This window comes from Pristiophorus japonicus, chromosome 3 (genome assembly GCF_044704955.1).
Source record: "Pristiophorus japonicus isolate sPriJap1 chromosome 3, sPriJap1.hap1, whole genome shotgun sequence".
Classification (NCBI taxonomy): domain Eukaryota; kingdom Metazoa; phylum Chordata; class Chondrichthyes; family Pristiophoridae; genus Pristiophorus; species Pristiophorus japonicus.
The window spans coordinates 324562252-324585043 of NC_091979.1; positions in this window are offsets into that span (position 1 = coordinate 324562252).

The following is a 22792-nucleotide window of genomic DNA, read 5'->3' on the forward strand; positions in this document are numbered from 1 at the left end:
CTGGGGCACTGGGACACTGGGACACTGAGACACTAGGACACTAGGACACTGGGACACTGGGACACTGAGACACTGAGAGACAGAGACACTAGGACACTAGAACACTGGGACACTGGGACACTGAGACACAGAGACACTAGGACACTAGGACACTGGGACACTGGGACACTGAGACACAGAGACACTAGGACACTGGGACACTGGGACACTGGAACACTGAGACACAGAGACACAGAGACACTAGGACACTGGGGCACTGGGACACTGGGACACTGAGACACTAGGACACTAGGACACTGGGACACTGGGACACTGAGACACTGAGAGACAGAGACACTAGGACACTAGAACACTGGGACACTGGGACACTGAGACACAGAGACACTGGGGCACTAGGACACTGGGACACTGGGACACTGAGACACAGAGACAATAGGACACTGGCACACTGGGACACTGGGACACTGAGACACTAGGACACTGGGTCTCTGAGACACTGAGACACAGTGACACTAGGACACTAGGACACTGGGACACTGGGACACTGAGACACAGAGACACTAGGACACTGGGGCACTGGGCCACTGAGACACAGCGACACTATGACACTTGGGTACTGGGACACTGAGACACTGAGACACAGAGACACTAGGACACTGGGACACTGGGACACTGGGACACTGAAACACTCGGACACCAGGACACTGGGACACTGGGACACTGAGACACTGAGACACAGATACACTAGGACACTAGGACACTGGGACACTGGGACACTGAGACACTGAGACACTAGGACACTGGGACACTGGGACACTGAGACACAGAGACACTAGGACACTGGGACACTGAGACACTGAGACACTGAGACACAGAGACACTAGGACACTGGGACACTGGGACACTGGGACACTGAGACACAGAGACACTAGGACACTGGGACATTGGGACACTGAGACACTGAGACACTAGGACACTGGGACACTGAGACACTGAGACACTGAGACACAGAGACACTAGGGCACTCGGACACTGGGACACTGGGACACTGAGACACAGAGACACTAGGACACTGGGACACTGGGACACTGGGACACTGAGACACTAGGACACTGGGACACTGAGACACTGAGACACAGAGACACTAGGACACTAGGACACTGGGACACTGGGACACTGAGACACAGAGACACTAGGACACTGGGACACTGGGACACTGAGACACAGCGACACTAGGACACTGGGACACTGGGACACTGAGACACTGAGACACAGAGACACTAGGACACTGGGACACTGGGACACTGGGACACTGAGACACTAGGGCACCAGGACACTGGGACACTGGGACACTGAGACACTGAGACACAGATACACTAGGACACTAGGACACTGGGACACTGGGACACTGAGACACAGAGACACTAGGACACTGGGACACTGGGACACTGGGACACTGAGACACAGAGACACTAGGACACTGGGACACTGAGACACTGAAACACAGAGACACTAGGACACTAGGACACTGGGACACTGGGACACTGAGACAAAGAGACACTAGGACACTGGGACACTGGGACACTGGGACACAGATACACTAGGACACTAGGACACTGGGACACTGTGACACTGAGACACTGTGACACAGAGACACTGGGACACTGGGGCACTGAGACACTGAGACACAGAGACACTAGGACACTGGGACATTGGGACACTGAGACACTGAGACACTAGGACACTGGGACACTGAGACACTGAGACAGTGAGACACAGAGACACTAGGACACTGGGGCACTGGGACACTGAGACACTGAGACACAGAGACACTAGGACACTGGGACACTGGGACACTGAGACACTGAGACACTAGGACACTAGGACACTGGGACACTGCGACACTGAGACACTGAGACACAGAGACACTAGGACACTGGGACACTGGGACACTGAGACACTGAGACACTAGGACACTGGGACACTGGGACACTGGGACACTGAGACACAGAGACACTAGGACACTGGGACACTGGGACACTGGGACACTGAGACACAAATACACTAGGACACTGGGACACTGGGACACTGAGACACTGAGACACAGAGACACTAGGACACTGGGACACTGGGACACTGGGACACTGAGACACAGAGACACTAGGACACTGGGACACTGGGACACTGAGACACTGAGACACAGAGACACTAGGACACTGGGACACTGGGACACTGGGACACTGAGACACTAGGACACTAGGACACTGGGACACTGGGACACAGAGACACAGAGACACAGGGACACTGGGACACTGGGACACTGAGACACTGAGGCACTGAGACACTGAGACACAGAGACACTAGGACACTGTGACACTGGGACACTGAGACACTGAGACACTGAGACACAGAGACACTAGGACACTGGGACACTGGGACACTGAGACACTGAGACACAGAGACACTAGGACACTGGGACACTGGGACACTGAGACACTGAGACACAAGGACACTGGGACACTGGGACACTGGGACACTGAGACACTGAGATACTGAGACACTGAGACACTGAGACACGAGGACACTTGGACACTGGGAAACTGAGACACTGAGACACAGAGACACTAGGACACTGGGACACTGGTACACTGGGACACTGAGACACAGAGACACTAGGACACTGGGGCACTGGGACACTGAGACACAGAGACACTAGGACACTGGGAACTGGATCACTGAGACACTGAGACACAGAGACACTAGGACACTGGGACACTGGGACACTGGGACACTGTGACACAGAGACACTAGGACACTAGTACACTGTGACACTGGGACACTGAGACACTGAGACACAGAGACACTAGGACACTGGGACACTGGGACACTGAGACACTGAGACACTGGACACAGAGACACTAGGACACTGGGACACTGGGACACTGAGACACTGAGACACAGAGACACTAGGACACTGGGACACTGGGACACTGAGACACTAGGACACTTGGATACTGGGACACTGAGACACTGAGACACAGAGACACAGGGACACTGGGACACTGGGACACTGAGACACTGAGACACAGAGACACTAGGACACTGGGACACTGGGGCACTGAGACACTAGGACACTTGGATACTGGGACACTGAGACACTGAGACACAGAGACACAGGGACACTGGGACACTGGGACACTGAGACACTGAGGCACTGAGACACTGAGACACAGAGACACTAGGACACTGTGACACTGGGACACTGAGACACTGAGACACTGTGACACAGAGACACTAGGACACTGGGACACTGGGACACTGAAACACTGAGACACAGAGACACTAGGACACTGGGACACTGGGACACTGAGACACTGAGACACTAGGACACTGGGACAATGGGACACTGAGACACTGAGACACAGAGACACAAGGACAATGGGACACTGGGACACTGAGACACTGAGACACAGAGACACGAGGGCACTGGGACACTGGGACACTGAGACACTGAGACACAGAGACACTAGGACACTGGGACACTGGGACACTGGGACACTGAGACACAGAGACACTAGGACACTGGGACACTGAGACACTGAGACACAGAGACACTAGGACACTAGGACACTGGGACACTGGGACACTGAGACAAAGAGACACTAGGACACTGGGACACTGGGACACTGGGACACAGATACACTAGGACACTAGGACACTGGGACACTGTGACACTGAGACACTGTGACACAGAGACACTGGGACACTGGGGCACTGAGACACTGAGACACAGAGACACTAGGACACTGGGACATTGGGACACTGAGACTCGGAGACACTAGGACACTGGGACATTGGGACACTGAGACACTGAGACACTAGGACACTGGGTCTCTGAGACACTGAGACACAGAGACACTAGGACACTAGGACACTGGGACACTGGGACACTGAGACACAGAGACACTAGGACACTGGGACACTGGGCCACTGAGACACAGCGACACTATGACACTTGGGTACTGGGACACTGAGACACTGAGACACAGAGACACTAGGACACTGGGACACTGGGACACTGGGACACTGAAACACTCGGACACCAGGACACTGGGACACTGGGACACTGAGACACTGAGACACAGATACACTAGGACACTAGGACACTGGGACACTGGGACACTGAGACACTGAGACACTAGGACACTGGGACACTGGGACACTGAGACACAGAGACACTAGGACACTGGGACACTGAGACACTGAGACACTGAGACACAGAGACACTAGGACACTGGGACACTGGGACACTGGGACACTGAGACACAGAGACACTAGGACACTGGGACATTGGGACACTGAGACACTGAGACACTAGGACACTGGGACACTGAGACACTGAGACACTGAGACACAGAGACACTAGGGCACTCGGACACTGGGACACTGGGACACTGAGACACAGAGACACTAGGACACTGGGACACTGGGACACTGGGACACTGAGACACTAGGACACTGGGACACTGAGACACTGAGACACAGAGACACTAGGACACTAGGACACTGGGACACTGGGACACTGAGACACAGAGACACTAGGACACTGGGACACTGGGACACTGAGACACAGCGACACTAGGACACTGGGACACTGGGACACTGAGACACTGAGACACAGAGACACTAGGACACTGGGACACTGGGACACTGGGACACTGAGACACTAGGGCACCAGGACACTGGGACACTGGGACACTGAGACACTGAGACACAGATACACTAGGACACTAGGACACTGGGACACTGGGACACTGAGACACAGAGACACTAGGACACTGGGACACTGGGACACTGGGACACTGAGACACAGAGACACTAGGACACTGGGACACTGAGACACTGAAACACAGAGACACTAGGACACTAGGACACTGGGACACTGGGACACTGAGACAAAGAGACACTAGGACACTGGGACACTGGGACACTGGGACACAGATACACTAGGACACTAGGACACTGGGACACTGGGACACTGGGACACTGAGACACAGAGACAGTAGGACACTGGGACACTGGGACACTGAGACACTGAGACACAGAGACACTTGGACACTGGGACACTGAGACACTGGGACACTGAGACACTAGGACACTAGGACACTGGGACACTGGGACACAGAGACACAGAGACACAGGGACACTGGGACACTGGGACACTGAGACACTGAGGCACTGAGACACTGAGACACAGAGACACTAGGACACTGTGACACTGGGACACTGAGACACTGAGACACTGAGACACAGAGACACTAGGACACTGGGACACTGGGACACTGAGACACTGAGACACAGAGACACTAGGACACTGGGACACTGGGACACTGAGACACTGAGACACAAGGACACTGGGACACTGGGACACTGGGACACTGAGACACTGAGATACTGAGACACTGAGACACTGAGACACGAGGACACTGGGACACTGGGAAACTGAGACACTGAGACACAGAGACACTAGGACACTGGGACACTGGTACACTGGGACACTGAGACACAGATACACTAGGACACTGGGGCACTGGGACACTGAGACACAGAGACACTAGGACACTGGGAACTGGATCACTGAGACACTGAGACACAGAGACACTAGGACATTGGGACACTGGGACACTGGGACACTGTGACACAGAGACACTAGGACACTAGTACACTGTGACACTGGGACACTGAGACACTGAGACACAGAGACACTAGGACACTGGGACACTGGGACACTGAGACACTGAGACACTGGACACAGAGACACTAGGACACTGGGACACTGGGACACTGAGACACTGAGACACAGAGACACTAGGACACTGGGACACTGGGACACTGAGACACTAGGACACTTGGATACTGGGACACTGAGACACTGAGACACAGAGACACAGGGACACTGGGACACTGGGACACTGAGACACTGAGACACAGAGACACTAGGACACTGGGACACTGGGGCACTGAGACACTAGGACACTTGGATACTGGGACACTGAGACACTGAGACACAGAGACACAGGGACACTGGGACACTGGGACACTGAGACACTGAGGCACTGAGACACTGAGACACAGAGACACTAGGACACTGTGACACTGGGACACTGAGACACTGAGACACTGTGACACAGAGACACTAGGACACTGGGACACTGGGACACTGAAACACTGAGACACAGAGACACTAGGACACTGGGACACTGGGACACTGAGACACTGAGACACTAGGACACTGGGACAATGGGACACTGAGACACTGAGACACAGAGACACAAGGACAATGGGACACTGGGACACTGAGACACTGAGACACAGAGACACGAGGGCACTGGGACACTGGGACACTGAGACACTGAGACACAGAGACACTAGGACACTGGGACACTGGGACACTGGGACACTGAGACACAGAGACACTAGGACACTGGGACACTGAGACACTGAGACACAGAGACACTAGGACACTAGGACACTGGGACACTGGGACACTGAGACAAAGAGACACTAGGACACTGGGACACTGGGACACTGGGACACAGATACACTAGGACACTAGGACACTGGGACACTGTGACACTGAGACACTGTGACACAGAGACACTGGGACACTGGGGCACTGAGACACTGAGACACAGAGACACTAGGACACTGGGACACTGAGACACAGAGACACTAGGACACTGGGACATTGGGACACTGAGACACTGAGACACTAGGACACTGGGTCTCTGAGACACTGAGACACAGAGACACTAGGACACTAGGACACTGGGACACTGGGACACTGAGACACAGAGACACTAGGACACTGGGACACTGGGCCACTGAGACACAGCGACACTATGACACTTGGGTACTGGGACACTGAGACACTGAGACACAGAGACACTAGGACACTGGGACACTGGGACACTGAAACACTCGGACACCAGGACACTGGGACACTGGGACACTGAGACACTGAGACACAGATACACTAGGACACTAGGACACTGGGACACTGGGACACTGAGACACTGAGACACTAGGACACTGGGACACTGGGACACTGAGACACAGAGACACTAGGACACTGGGACACTGAGACACTGAGACACTGAGACACAGAGACACTAGGACACTGGGACACTGGGACACTGGGACACTGAGACACAGAGACACTAGGACACTGGGACAGTGGGACACTGAGACACTGAGACACTAGGACACTGGGACACTGAGACACTGAGACACTGAGACACAGAGACACTAGGGCACTCGGACACTGGGACACTGGGACACTGAGACACAGAGACACTAGGACACTGGGACACTGGGACACTGGGACACTGAGACACTAGGACACTGGGACACTGAGACACTGAGACACAGAGACACTAGGACACTAGGACACTGGGACACTGGGACACTGAGACACAGAGACACTAGGACACTGGGACACTGGGACACTGAGACACAGCGACACTAGGACACTGGGACACTGGGACACTGAGACACTGAGACACAGAGACACTAGGACACTGGGACACTGGGACACTGGGACACTGAGACACTAGGGCACCAGGACACTGGGACACTGGGACACTGAGACACTGAGACACAGATACACTAGTACACTAGGACACTGGGACACTGGGACACTGAGACACAGAGACACTAGGACACTGGGACACTGGGACACTGGGACACTGAGACACAGAGACACTAGGACACTGGGACACTGAGACACTGAAACACAGAGACACTAGGACACTAGGACACTGGGACACTGGGACACTGAGACAAAGAGACACGAGGACACTGGGACACTGGGACACTGGGACACAGATACACTAGGACACTAGGACACTGGGACACTGGGACACTGGGACACTGAGACACAGAGACACTAGGACACTGGGACACTGGGACACTGAGACACTGAGACACAGAGACACTTGGACACTGGGACACTGAGACACTGAGACACTGAGACACAGAGACACTAGGACACTAGGACACTGGGACACTGGGACACTGAGACACAGAGACACTAGGACACTGGGACACTGGGCCACTGAGACACAGCGACACTATGACACTTGGGTACTGGGACACTGAGACACTGAGACACAGAGACACTAGGACACTGGGACACTGGGACACTGGGACACTGAAACACTCGGACACCAGGACACTGGGACACTGGGACACTGAGACACTGAGACACAGATACACTAGGACACTAGGACACTGGGACACTGGGACACTGAGACACTGAGACACTAGGACACTGGGACACTGGGACACTGAGACACAGAGACACTAGGACACTGGGACACTGAGACACTGAGACACTGAGACACAGAGACACTAGGACACTGGGACACTGGGACACTGGGACACTGAGACACAGAGACACTAGGACACTGGGACATTGGGACACTGAGACACTGAGACACTAGGACACTGGGACACTGAGACACTGAGACACAGAGACACTAGGGCACTCGGACACTGGGACACTGGGACACTGAGACACAGAGACACTAGGACACTGGGACACTGGGACACTGGGACACTGAGACACTAGGACACTGGGACACTGAGACACTGAGACACAGAGACACTAGGACACTAGGACACTGGGACACTGGGACACTGAGACACAGAGACACTAGGACACTGGGACACTGGGACACTGAGACACAGCGACACTAGGACACTGGGACACTGGGACACTGAGACACAGAGACACTAGGACACTGGGACACTGGGACACTGGGACACTGAGACACTAGGGCACCAGGACACTGGGACACTGGGACACTGAGACACTGAGACACAGATACACTAGGACACTAGGACACTGGGACACTGGGACACTGAGACACAGAGACACTAGGACACTGGGACACTGGGACACTGGGACACTGAGACACAGAGACACTAGGACACTGGGACACTGAGACACTGAAACACAGAGACACTAGGACACTAGGACACTGGGACACTGGGACACTGAGACAAAGAGACACTAGGACACTGGGACACTGGGACACTGGGACACAGATACACTAGGACACTAGGACACTGGGACACTGTGACACTGAGACACTGTGACACAGAGACACTGGGACACTGGGGCACTGAGACACTGAGACACAGAGACACTAGGACACTGGGACATTGGGACACTGAGACACTGAGACACTAGGACACTGGGACACTGAGACACTGAGACAGTGAGACACAGAGACACTAGGACACTGGGGCACTGGGACACTGAGACACTGAGACACAGAGACACTAGGACACTGGGACACTGGGACACTGAGACACTGAGACACTAGGACACTAGGACACTGGGACACTGCGACACTGAGACACTGAGACACAGAGACACTAGGACACTGGGACACTGGGACACTGAGACACTGAGACACTAGGACACTGGGACACTGGGACACTGGGACACTGAGACACAGAGACACTAGGACACTGGGACACTGGGACACTGGGACACTGAGACACAAAGACACTAGGACACTGGGACACTGGGACACTGAGACACTGAGACACAGAGACACTAGGACACTGGGACACTGGGACACTGGGACACTGAGACACAGAGACACTAGGACACTGGGACACTGGGACACTGAGACACTGAGACACAGAGACACTAGGACACTGGGACACTGGGACACTGGGACACTGAGACACTAGGACACTAGGACACTGGGACACTGGGACACAGAGACACAGAGACACAGGGACACTGGGACACTGGGACACTGAGACACTGAGGCACTGAGACACTGAGACACAGAGACACTAGGACACTGTGACACTGGGACACTGAGACACTGAGACACTGAGACACAGAGACACTAGGACACTGGGACACTGGGACACTGAGACACTGAGACACAGAGACACTAGGACACTGGGACACTGGGACACTGAGACACTGAGACACAAGGACACTGGGACACTGGGACACTGGGACACTGAGACACTGAGATACTGAGACACTGAGACACTGAGACACGAGGACACTGGGACACTGGGAAACTGAGACACTGAGACACAGAGACACTAGGACACTGGGACACTGGTACACTGGGACACTGAGACACAGAGACACTAGGACACTGGGACACTGGGACACTGAGACACAGAGACACTAGGACACTGGGAACTGGATCACTGAGACACTGAGACACAGAGACACTAGGACACTGGGACACTGGGACACTGGGACACTGTGACACAGAGACACTAGGACACTAGTACACTGTGACACTGGGACACTGAGACACTGAGACACAGAGACACTAGGACACTGGGACACTGGGACACTGAGACACTGAGACACTGGACACAGAGACACTAGGACACTGGGACACTGGGACACTGAGACACTGAGACACAGAGACACTAGGACACTGGGACACTGGGACACTGAGACACTAGGACACTTGGATACTGGGACACTGAGACACTGAGACACAGAGACACAGGGACACTGGGACACTGGGACACTGAGACACTGAGACACAGAGACACTAGGACACTGGGACACTGGGGCACTGAGACACTAGTACACTTGGATACTGGGACACTGAGACACTGAGACACAGAGACACAGGGACACTGGGACACTGGGACACTGAGACACTGAGGCACTGAGACACTGAGACACAGAGACACTAGGACACTGTGACACTGGGACACTGAGACACTGAGACACTGTGACACAGAGACACTAGGACACTGGGACACTGGGACACTGAAACACTGAGACACAGAGACACTAGGACACTGGGACACTGGGACACTGAGACACTGAGACACTAGGACACTGGGACAATGGGACACTGAGACACTGAGACACAGAGACACAAGGACAATGGGACACTGGGACACTGAGACACTGAGACACAGAGACACGAGGGCACTGGGACACTGGGACACTGAGACACTGAGACACAGAGACACTAGGACACTGGGACACTGGGACACTGGGACACTGAGACACAGAGACACTAGGACACTGGGACACTGAGACACTGAGACACAGAGACACTAGGACACTAGGACACTGGGACACTGGGACACTGAGACAAAGAGACACTAGGACACTGGGACACTGGGACACTGGGACACAGATACACTAGGACACTAGGACACTGGGACACTGTGACACTGAGACACTGTGACACAGAGACACTGGGACACTGGGGCACTGAGACACTGAGACACAGAGACACTAGGACACTGGGACATTGGGACACTGAGACACTGAGACACTAGGACACTGGGACACTGAGACACTGAGACACTGAGACAGTGAGACACAGAGACACTAGGACACTGGGGCACTGGGACACTGAGACACTGAGACACAGAGACACTAGGACACTGGGACACTGGGACACTGAGACACTGAGACACTAGGACACTAGGACACTGGGACACTGCGACACTGAGACACTGAGACACAGAGACACTAGGACACTGGGACACTGGGACACTGAGACACTGAGACACTAGGACACTGGGACACTGGGACACTGGGACACTGAGACACAGAGACACTAGGACACTGGGACACTGGGACACTGGGACACTGAGACACAAAGACACTAGGACACTGGGACACTGGGACACTGAGACACTGAGACACAGAGACACTAGGACACTGGGACACTGGGACACTGGGACACTGAGACACAGAGACACTAGGACACTGGGACACTGGGACACTGAGACACTGAGACACAGAGACACTAGGACACTGGGACACTGGGACACTGGGACACTGAGACACTAGGACACTAGGACACTGGGACACTGGGACACAGATACACAGAGACACAGGGACACTGGGACACTGGGACACTGAGACACTGAGGCACTGAGACACTGAGACACAGAGACACTAGGACACTGTGACACTGGGACACTGAGACACTGAGACACTGAGACACAGAGACACTAGGACACTGGGACACTGGGACACTGAGACACTGAGACACAGAGACACTAGGACACTGGGACACTGGGACACTGAGACACTGAGACACAAGGACACTGGGACACTAGGACACTGGGACACTGGGACACTGAGACACTGAGACACAGAGACACTAGGACACTGGGACACTGGGACACTGGGACACTGAGACACAAAGACACTAGGACACTGGGACACTGGGACACTGAGACACTGAGACACAGAGACACTAGGACACTGGGACACTGGGACACTGGGACACTGAGACACAGAGACACTAGGACACTGGGACACTGGGACACTGAGACACTGAGACACAGAGACACTAGGACACTGGGACACTGGGACACTGGGACACTGAGACACTAGGACACTAGGACACTGGGACACTGGGACACAGATACACAGAGACACAGGGACACTGGGACACTGGGACACTGAGACACTGAGGCACTGAGACACTGAGACACAGAGACACTAGGACACTGTGACACTGGGACACTGAGACACTGAGACACTGAGACACAGAGACACTAGGACACTGGGACACTGGGACACTGAGACACTGAGACACAGAGACACTAGGACACTGGGACACTGGGACACTGAGACACTGAGACACAAGGACACTGGGACACTGGGACACTGGGACACTGAGACACTGAGATACTGAGACACTGAGACACTGAGACACGAGGACACTGGGACACTGGGAAACTGAGACACTGAGACACAGAGACACTAGGACACTGGGACACTGGTACACTGGGACACTGAGACACAGAGACACTAGGACACTGGGACACTGGGACACTGAGACACAGAGACACTAGGACACTGGGAACTGGATCACTGAGACACTGAGACACAGAGACACTAGGACACTGGGACACTGGGACACTGTGACACAGAGACACTAGGACACTAGTACACTGTGACACTGGGACACTGAGACACTGAGACACAGAGACACTAGGACACTGGGACACTGGGACACTGAGACACTGAGACACTGGACACAGAGACACTAGGACACTGGGACACTGGGACACTGAGACACTGAGACACAGAGACACTAGGACACTGGGACACTGGGACACTGAGACACTAGGACACTTGGATACTGGGACACTGAGACACTGAGACACAGAGACACAGGGACACTGGGACACTGGGACACTGAGACACTGAGACACAGAGACACTAGGACACTGGGACACTGGGGCACTGAGACACTAGGACACTTGGATACTGGGACACTGAGACACTGAGACACAGAGACACAGGGACACTGGGACACTGGGACACTGAGACACTGAGGCACTGAGACACTGAGACACAGAGACACTAGGACACTGTGACACTGGGACACTGAGACACTGAGACACTGTGACACAGAGACACTAGGACACTGGGACACTGGGGCACTGAGACACTAGGACACTTGGATACTGGGACACTGAGACACTGAGACACAGAGACACAGGGACACTGGGACACTGGGACACTGAGACACTGAGGCACTGAGACACTGAGACACAGAGACACTAGGACACTGTGACACTGGGACACTGAGACACTGAGACACTGTGACACAGAGACACTAGGACACTGGGACACTGGGACACTGAGACACTGAGACACAGAGACACTAGGACACTGGGACACTGGGACACTGAGACACTGAGACACTAGGACACTGGGACAATGGGACACTGAGACACTGAGACACAGAGACACAAGGACAATGGGACACTGGGACACTGAGACACTGAGACACAGAGACATGAGGGCACTGGGACACTGGGACACTGAGGCACTGAGACACAGAGACACTGGGACACTGGGACACTGGGACACTGGGACACTGAGACACAGAGACACTGGGACACTGGGACACTGAGACACAGAGACACTAGGACACTGGGACACTGAGACACTGAGACACTGAGACACAGAGACACTAGGACACTGGGGCACTGGGACACTGAGACACTGAGACACAGAGACACTAGGACACTGGGACACTGGGACACTGAGACACTGAGATACTAGGACACTGGGACACTGGAACACTGAGACACTGAGACACAGAGACACAAGGACACTGGGACACTGGGACACTGAGACACTGAGACACAGAGACAAGAGGACACTGGGACACTGGGACACTGGGACACTGAGACACTGAGACACTGGGACACTGGGACACTGGGTCACTGAGACACAGAGACACTGGGACACTGGGACACTGGGACACTGAGACACTGAGACACTGAGACACAGAGACACTAGGACACTGGGACACTGGGACACTGAGACACTGAGACACAGAGACACAAGGACACTGGGACACTGGGACACTGGGACACTGGGACACTGAGACACTGAGACACTGAGATACTGAGACACTGAGACACTGAGACACGAGGACACTGGGACACTGGGACACTGAGACACTGAGACACAGAGACACTAGGACACTGGGACACTGGGACACTGAGACACAGAGACACTAGGACACTGGGAACTGGGACACTGAGACACTGAGACACAGAGACACTAGGACACTGGGACACTGGGACACTGAGACACAGAGACACTAGGACACTAGTACACTGGGACACTGGGACACTGAGACACAGAGACACTAGGACACTGGGACACTGGGACACTGAGACACTGAGCCACAGAGACACAAGGACACTGGGACACTGGGACACTGGGACACTGAGACACTGAGATACTGAGACACTGAGACACTGAGACACGAGGACACTGGGACACTGGGAAAGTGAGACACTGAGACACTGGGACACTGGGACACTGGGTCACTGAGACACAGAGACACTGGGACACTGGGACACTGGGACACTGAGACACTGAGACACTGAGACACAGAGACACTAGGACACTGGGACACTGGGACACTGAGACACTGAGACACAGAGACACAAGGACACTGGGACACTGGGACACTGGGACACTGGGACACTGAGACACTGAGACACTGAGATACTGAGACACTGAGACACTGAGACACGAGGACACTGGGACACTGGGACACTGAGACACTGAGACACAGAGACACTAGGACACTGGGACACTGGGACACTGAGACACAGAGACACTAGGACACTGGGAACTGGGACACTGAGACACTGAGACACAGAGACACTAGGACACTGGGACACTGGGACACTGGGACACTGAGACACTAGGACACTAGTACACTGGGACACTGGGACACTGAGACACAGAGACACTAGGACACTGGGACACTGGGACACTGAGACACTGAGCCACAGAGACACAAGGACACTGGGACACTGGGACACTGGGACACTGAGACACTGAGATACTGAGACACTGAGACACTGAGACACGAGGACACTGGGACACTGGGAAAGTGAGACACTGAGACACTGGGACACTGGGACACTGGGTCACTGAGACACAGAGACACTGGGACACTGGGACACTGGGACACTGAGACACTGAGACACTGAGACACAGAGACACTAGGACACTGGGACACTGGGACACTGAGACACTGAGACACAGAGACACAAGGACACTGGGACACTGGGACACTGGGACACTGGGACACTGAGACACTGAGACACTGAGATACTGAGACACTGAGACACTGAGACACGAGGACACTGGGACACTGGGACACTGAGACACTGAGACACAGAGACACTAGGACACTGGGACACTGGGACACTGAGACACAGAGACACTAGGACACTGGGAACTGGGACACTGAGACACTGAGACACAGAGACACTAGGACACTGGGACACTGGGACACTGAGACACAGAGACACTAGGACACTAGTACACTGGGACACTGGGACACTGAGACACAGAGACACTAGGACACTGGGACACTGGGACACTGAGACACTGAGCCACAGAGACACAAGGACACTGGGACACTGGGACACTGGGACACTGAGACACTGAGATACTGAGACACTGAGACACTGAGACACGAGGACACTGGGACACTGGGAAAGTGAGACACTGAGACACAGAGACACTAGGACACTGGGACACTGGTACACTGGGACACTGAGACACAGAATCTAGGACACTGGGAACTGGGTCACTGAGACACTGAGACACAGAGACACTAGGACACTGGGACACTGGGACACTGAGACACAGAGACACTAGGACACTGGGACACTGGGACACTGAGACACTGAGACACTGAGACACAGAGACACTAGGATACTGGGACACTGGGACACTGAGACACTGAGACACAGAGACACTAGGACACTGGGACACTGGGACACTGAGACACTGAGACACTAGGACACTGGGACACTGGGACATTGAGACACTGAGACACAGAGACACAGGGACACTGGGACACTGGGACACTGAGACACTGAGACACTGAGACACAGAGACACGAGGACACTGGGACACTGGGACACTGAGACACTGAGACACTGAGACACATAGACACTAGGACACTGGGACACTGGGACACTGGGACACTGAGACACAGAGACACTGGGACACTGGGACACTGAGACACAGAGACACTAGGACACTGGGACACTGGGACACTGAGACACTGAGCCACTGAGACACAGATACACTAGGACACTGGGACACTGGGACACTGAGACACTGAGACACAGAGACACTAGGACACTGGGACACTGGGACACTGAGACACTGAGACACTAGGACACTGGGACAATGGGACACTGAGACACTGAGACACAGAGACACAAGGACACTGGGACACTGGGACACTGAGACACTGAGACACAGAGACACGAGGGCACTGGGACACTGGGACACTGAGACACTGAGACACAGAGACACTAGGACACTGGGACACTGGGACACTGGGGCACTGAGACACAGAGACACTGGGACACTGGGACACTGGGACACTGAGACACAGAGACACTAGGACACTGGGACACTGGGACACTGGGACACTGAGACACAGAGACACTAGGACACTGGGACACTGAGACACTGAGACACAGAGACACTAGGACACTGGGACACTGGGACACTGGGACACTGAGACACAGAGACACTGGGACACTGGGACACTGGGACACTGAGACACAGAGACACTAGGACACTGGGACACTGGGACACTGAGACACTGAGACACAGAGACACTAGGACACTGGGACATTGGGACACTGAGACACTGAGACACTAGGACACTGGGAACTGGGACACTGAGACACTGAGACACAGAGACACTAGGACACTGGGACACTGGGACACTGAGACACAGAGACACTAGGACACTGGGACACTGAGACACTGAGACACAGAGACACTAGGACACTGGGACACTGGGACACTGGGACACTGAGACACAGAGACACTGGGACACTGGGACACTGGGACACTGAGACACAGAGACACTAGGACACTGGGACACTGGGACACTGAGACACTGAGACACAGAGACACTAGGACACTGGGACATTGGGACACTGAGACACTGAGACACTAGGACACTGGGAACTGGGACACTGAGACACTGAGACACAGAGACACTAGGACACTGGGACACTGGGACACTGAGACACAGAGACACTAGGACACTAGTACACTGGGACACTGGGACACTGAGACACTGAGACACAGAGACACTAGGACACTGGGACACTGGGACACTGAGACACTGAGACACAGAGACACTAGGACACTGGGACACTGGGACACTGAGACACTGAGACACAGAGACACAAGGACACTGGGACACTGGGACACTGGGACACTGAGACACTGAGATACTGAGACACTGAGACACTGAGACACGAGGACACTGGGACACTGGGAAAGTGAGACACTGAGACACAGAGACACTAGGACACTGGGACACTGGTAAACTGGGACACTGAGACACAGAAACTAGGACACTGGGAACTGGGTCACTGAGACACTGAGACACAGAGACACTAGGACACTGGGACACTGGGACACTGAGACACAGAGACACTAGGACACTGGGACACTGAGACATTGAGACACTGAGACACAGAGACACTAGGACACTGGGACACTGGGACACTGAGACACTGAGACACAGAGACACTAGGACACTGGGACACTGGGACACTGAGACACTGAGACACTAGGACACTGGGACACTGGGACACTGAGACACTGAGACACAGAGACACTAGGACACTGGGACACTGGACACTGGGACACTGAGACACAGAGACACTAGGACACTGGGACACCGGGACACTGAGACACAGAGACACTAGGACACTGGGACACTGGGACACTGAGACACTGAGACACAGAGACACTAGGACACTGGGACACTGGGACACTGGGACACTGAGACACAGAGACACTGGGACACTGGGACACCGGGACACTGAGACACAGAGACACTAGGACACTGGGACACTGGGACACTGAGACACTGAGACACAGAGACACTAGGACACTGGGACACTGGGACACTGAGACACTGAGACACAGATACACTAGGACACTGGGACACTGGGACACTGAGACACTGAGACACAGAGACACAGGGACACTGGGACACTGGGACACTGAGACACTGAGGCACTGAGGCACTGAGACACAGAGACACTAGGACACTGTGACACTGGGACACTGAGACACTGAGACACTGTGACACAGAGACACTAGGACACTGGGACACTGGGACACTGAGACACTGAGACACAGAGACACTAGGACACTGGGACACTGGGACACTGAGACACTGAGACACTAGGACACTGGGACAATGGGACACAGAGACACTGAGACACAGAGACACAAGGACAATGGGACACTGGGACACTGAGACACTGAGACACAGAGACACGAGGGCACTGGGACACTGGGACACTGAGACACTGAGACACAGAGACACTAGGACACTGGGACACTGGGACACTGGGACACTGAGACACAGAGACACTGGGACACTGGGACACTGAGACACAGAGACACTAGGACACTGGGACACTGAGACACTGAGACACTGAGACACAGAGACACTAGGACACTGGGGCACTGGGACACTGAGACACTGAGACACAGAGACACTAGGACACTGGGACACTGGGACACTGAGACACTGAGATACTAGGACACTGGGACACTGGGACACTGTGACACTGAGACACTGAGACACTGAGACACAGAGACACTAGGACACTGGGACACTGGGACACTGAGACACTGAGACACAGAGACACAAGGACACTGGGACACTGGGACACTGGGACACTGGGACACTGAGACACTGAGATACTGAGACACTGAGACACGAGGACACTGGGACACTGAGACACAGAGCCACTAGGACACTGGGACACTGGGACACTGAGACACAGAGACACTAGGACACTGGGAACTGGGACACTGAGACACTGAGACACAGAGACACTAGGACACTGGGACACTGGGACACTGAGACACAGAGACACAAGGACACTGGGGCACTGGGACACTGGGACACTGGGACACTGAGACACTGAGATACTGAGACACTGAGACACGAGGACACTGGGACACTGAGACACAGAGCCACTAGGACACTGGGACACTGGGACACTGAGACACAGAGACACTAGGACACTGGGAACTGGGACACTGAGACACTGAGACACAGAGACACTAGGACACTGGGACACTGGGACACTGAGACACAGAGACACTAGGACACTAGTACACTGGGACACTGGGACACTGAGACACAGAGACACTAGGACACTGGGACACTGGGACACTGATACACTGAGCCACAGAGACACAAGGACACTGGGACACTGGGACACTGGGACACTGAGACACTGAGATACTGAGACACTGAGACACTGAGACACGAGGACACTGGGAACACTGGGAAAGTGAGACACTGAGACACAGAGACACTAGGACACTGGGACACTGGTACACTGGGACACTGAGACACAGAAACTAGGACACTGGGAACTGGGTCACTGAGACACTGAGACACAGAGACACTAGGACACTGGGACACTGGGACACTGAGACACAGAGGCACTAGGACACTGGGACACTGGGACACTGAGACACTGAGACACTGAGACACAGAGACACTAGGATACTGGGACACTGGGACACTGAGACACTGAGACACAGAGACACTAGGACACTGGGACACTGGGACACTGAGACACTGAGACACTAGGACACTGGGACACTGGGACACTGAGACACTGAGACACAGAGACACAGGGACACTGGGACACTGGGACACTGAGACACTGAGACACAGAGACACGAGGACACTGGGACACTGGGACACTGAGACACTGAGACACATAGACACTAGGACACTGGGACACTGGGACACTGGGACACTGAGACACAGAGACACTGGGACACTGGGACACTGGGACACTGAGACACAGAGACACTAGGACACTGGGACACTGGGACACTGAGACACTGAGCCACTGAGACACAGATACACTAGGACACTGGGACACTGGGACACTGAGACACTGAGACACAGAGACACTAGGACACTGGGACACTGGGACACTGAGACACTGAGACACTAGGACACTGGGACAATGGGACACTGAGACAATGAGACACAGAGACACAAGGACACTGGGACACTGGGACACTGAGACACTGAGACACAGAGACACGAGGGCACTGGGACACTGGGACACTGAGACACTGAGACACAGAGACACTAGGACACTGGGACACTGGGACACTGGGACACTGAGACACAGAGACACTGGGACACTGGGACACTGGGACACTGAGACACAGAGACACTAGGACACTGGGACACTGGGACACTGAGACACAGAGACACTAGGACACTGGGACACTGAGACACTGAGACACAGAGACACTAGGACACTGGGACACTGGGACACTGGGACACTGAGACACAGAGACACTGGGACACTGGGACACTGGGACACTGAGACACAGAGACACTAGGACACTGGGACACTGGGACACTGAGATACTGAGACACAGAGACACTAGGACACTGGGACATTGGGACACTGAGACACTGAGACACTAGGACACTGGGAACTGGGACACTGAGACACTGAGACACAGAGACACTAGGACACTGGGACACTGGGACACTGAGACACAGAGACACTAGGACACTAGTACACTGGGACACTGGGACACTGAGACACTGAGACACAGAGACACTAGGACACTGGGACACTGGGACACTGAGACACTGAGACACAGAGACACTAGGACACTGGGACACTGGGACACTGAGACACTGAGACACAGAGACACAAGGACACTGGGACACTGGGACACTGGGACACTGAGACACTGAGATACTGAGACACTGAGACACTGAGACACGAGGACACTGGGACACTGGGAAAGTGAGACACTGAGACACAGAGACACTAGGACACTGGGACACTGGGACACTGAGACACTGAGACACAGAGACACAAGGACACTGGGACACTGGGACACTGGGACACTGAGACACTGAGATACTGAGACACTGAGACACTGAGACACGAGGACACTGGGACACTGGGAAAGTGAGACACTGAGACACAGAGACACTAGGACACTGGGACACTGGTAAACTGGGACACTGAGACACAGAAACTAGGACACTGGGAACTGGGTCACTGAGACACTGAGACACAGAGACACTAGGACACTGGGACACTGGGACACTGAGACACAGAGACACTAGGACACTGGGACACTGGGACACTGAGACACTGAGACACTGAGACACAGAGACACTAGGACACTGGGACACTGGGACACTGAGACACTGAGACACAGAGACACTAGGACACTGGGACACTGGGACACTGAGACACTGAGACACTAGGACACTGGGACACTGGGACACTGAGACACTGAGACACAGAGACACTAGGACACTGGGACACTGGGGCACTGGGACACTGAGACACAGAGACACTGGGACACTGGGACACCGGGACATCGAGACACAGAGACACTAGGACACTGGGACACTGGGACACTGAGACACTGAGACACAGAGACACTAGTACACTGGGACACTGGGACACTGAGACACTGAGACACAGATACACTAGGACACTGGGACACTGGGACACTGAGACACTGAGACACTAGGACACTTGGACAATGGGACACTGAGACACTGAGACACAGAGACAGAAGGACACTGGGACACTGGGACACTGAGACACTGAGACACAGAGACACGAGGGCACTGGGACACTGGGACACTGAGACACTGAGACACAGAGACACTAGGACACTGGGACACTGGGACACTGGGACACTGAGACACAGAGACACTGGGACACTGGGACACTGAGACACAGAGACACTAGGACACTGGGACACTGGGACACTGAGACACTGAGACACAGAGACACTAGGACACTGGGACACTGGGACACTGAGACACTGAGACACAGAGACACTAGGACACTGGGACACTGGGACACTGGGACACTGAGACACTAGGACACTGGGACACTGGAACACTGAGACACTGAGACACAGAGACACAAGGACACTGGGACACTGGGACACTGAGACACTGAGACACAGAGACACTAGGGCACTGGGACACTGGGACACTGAGACACTGAGACACAGAGACACGAGGACACTGGGACACTGGAACACTGGGACACTGAGACACAGAGACACTGGGACACTGGGACACTGGGACACTGAGACACAGAGACACTAGGACACTGG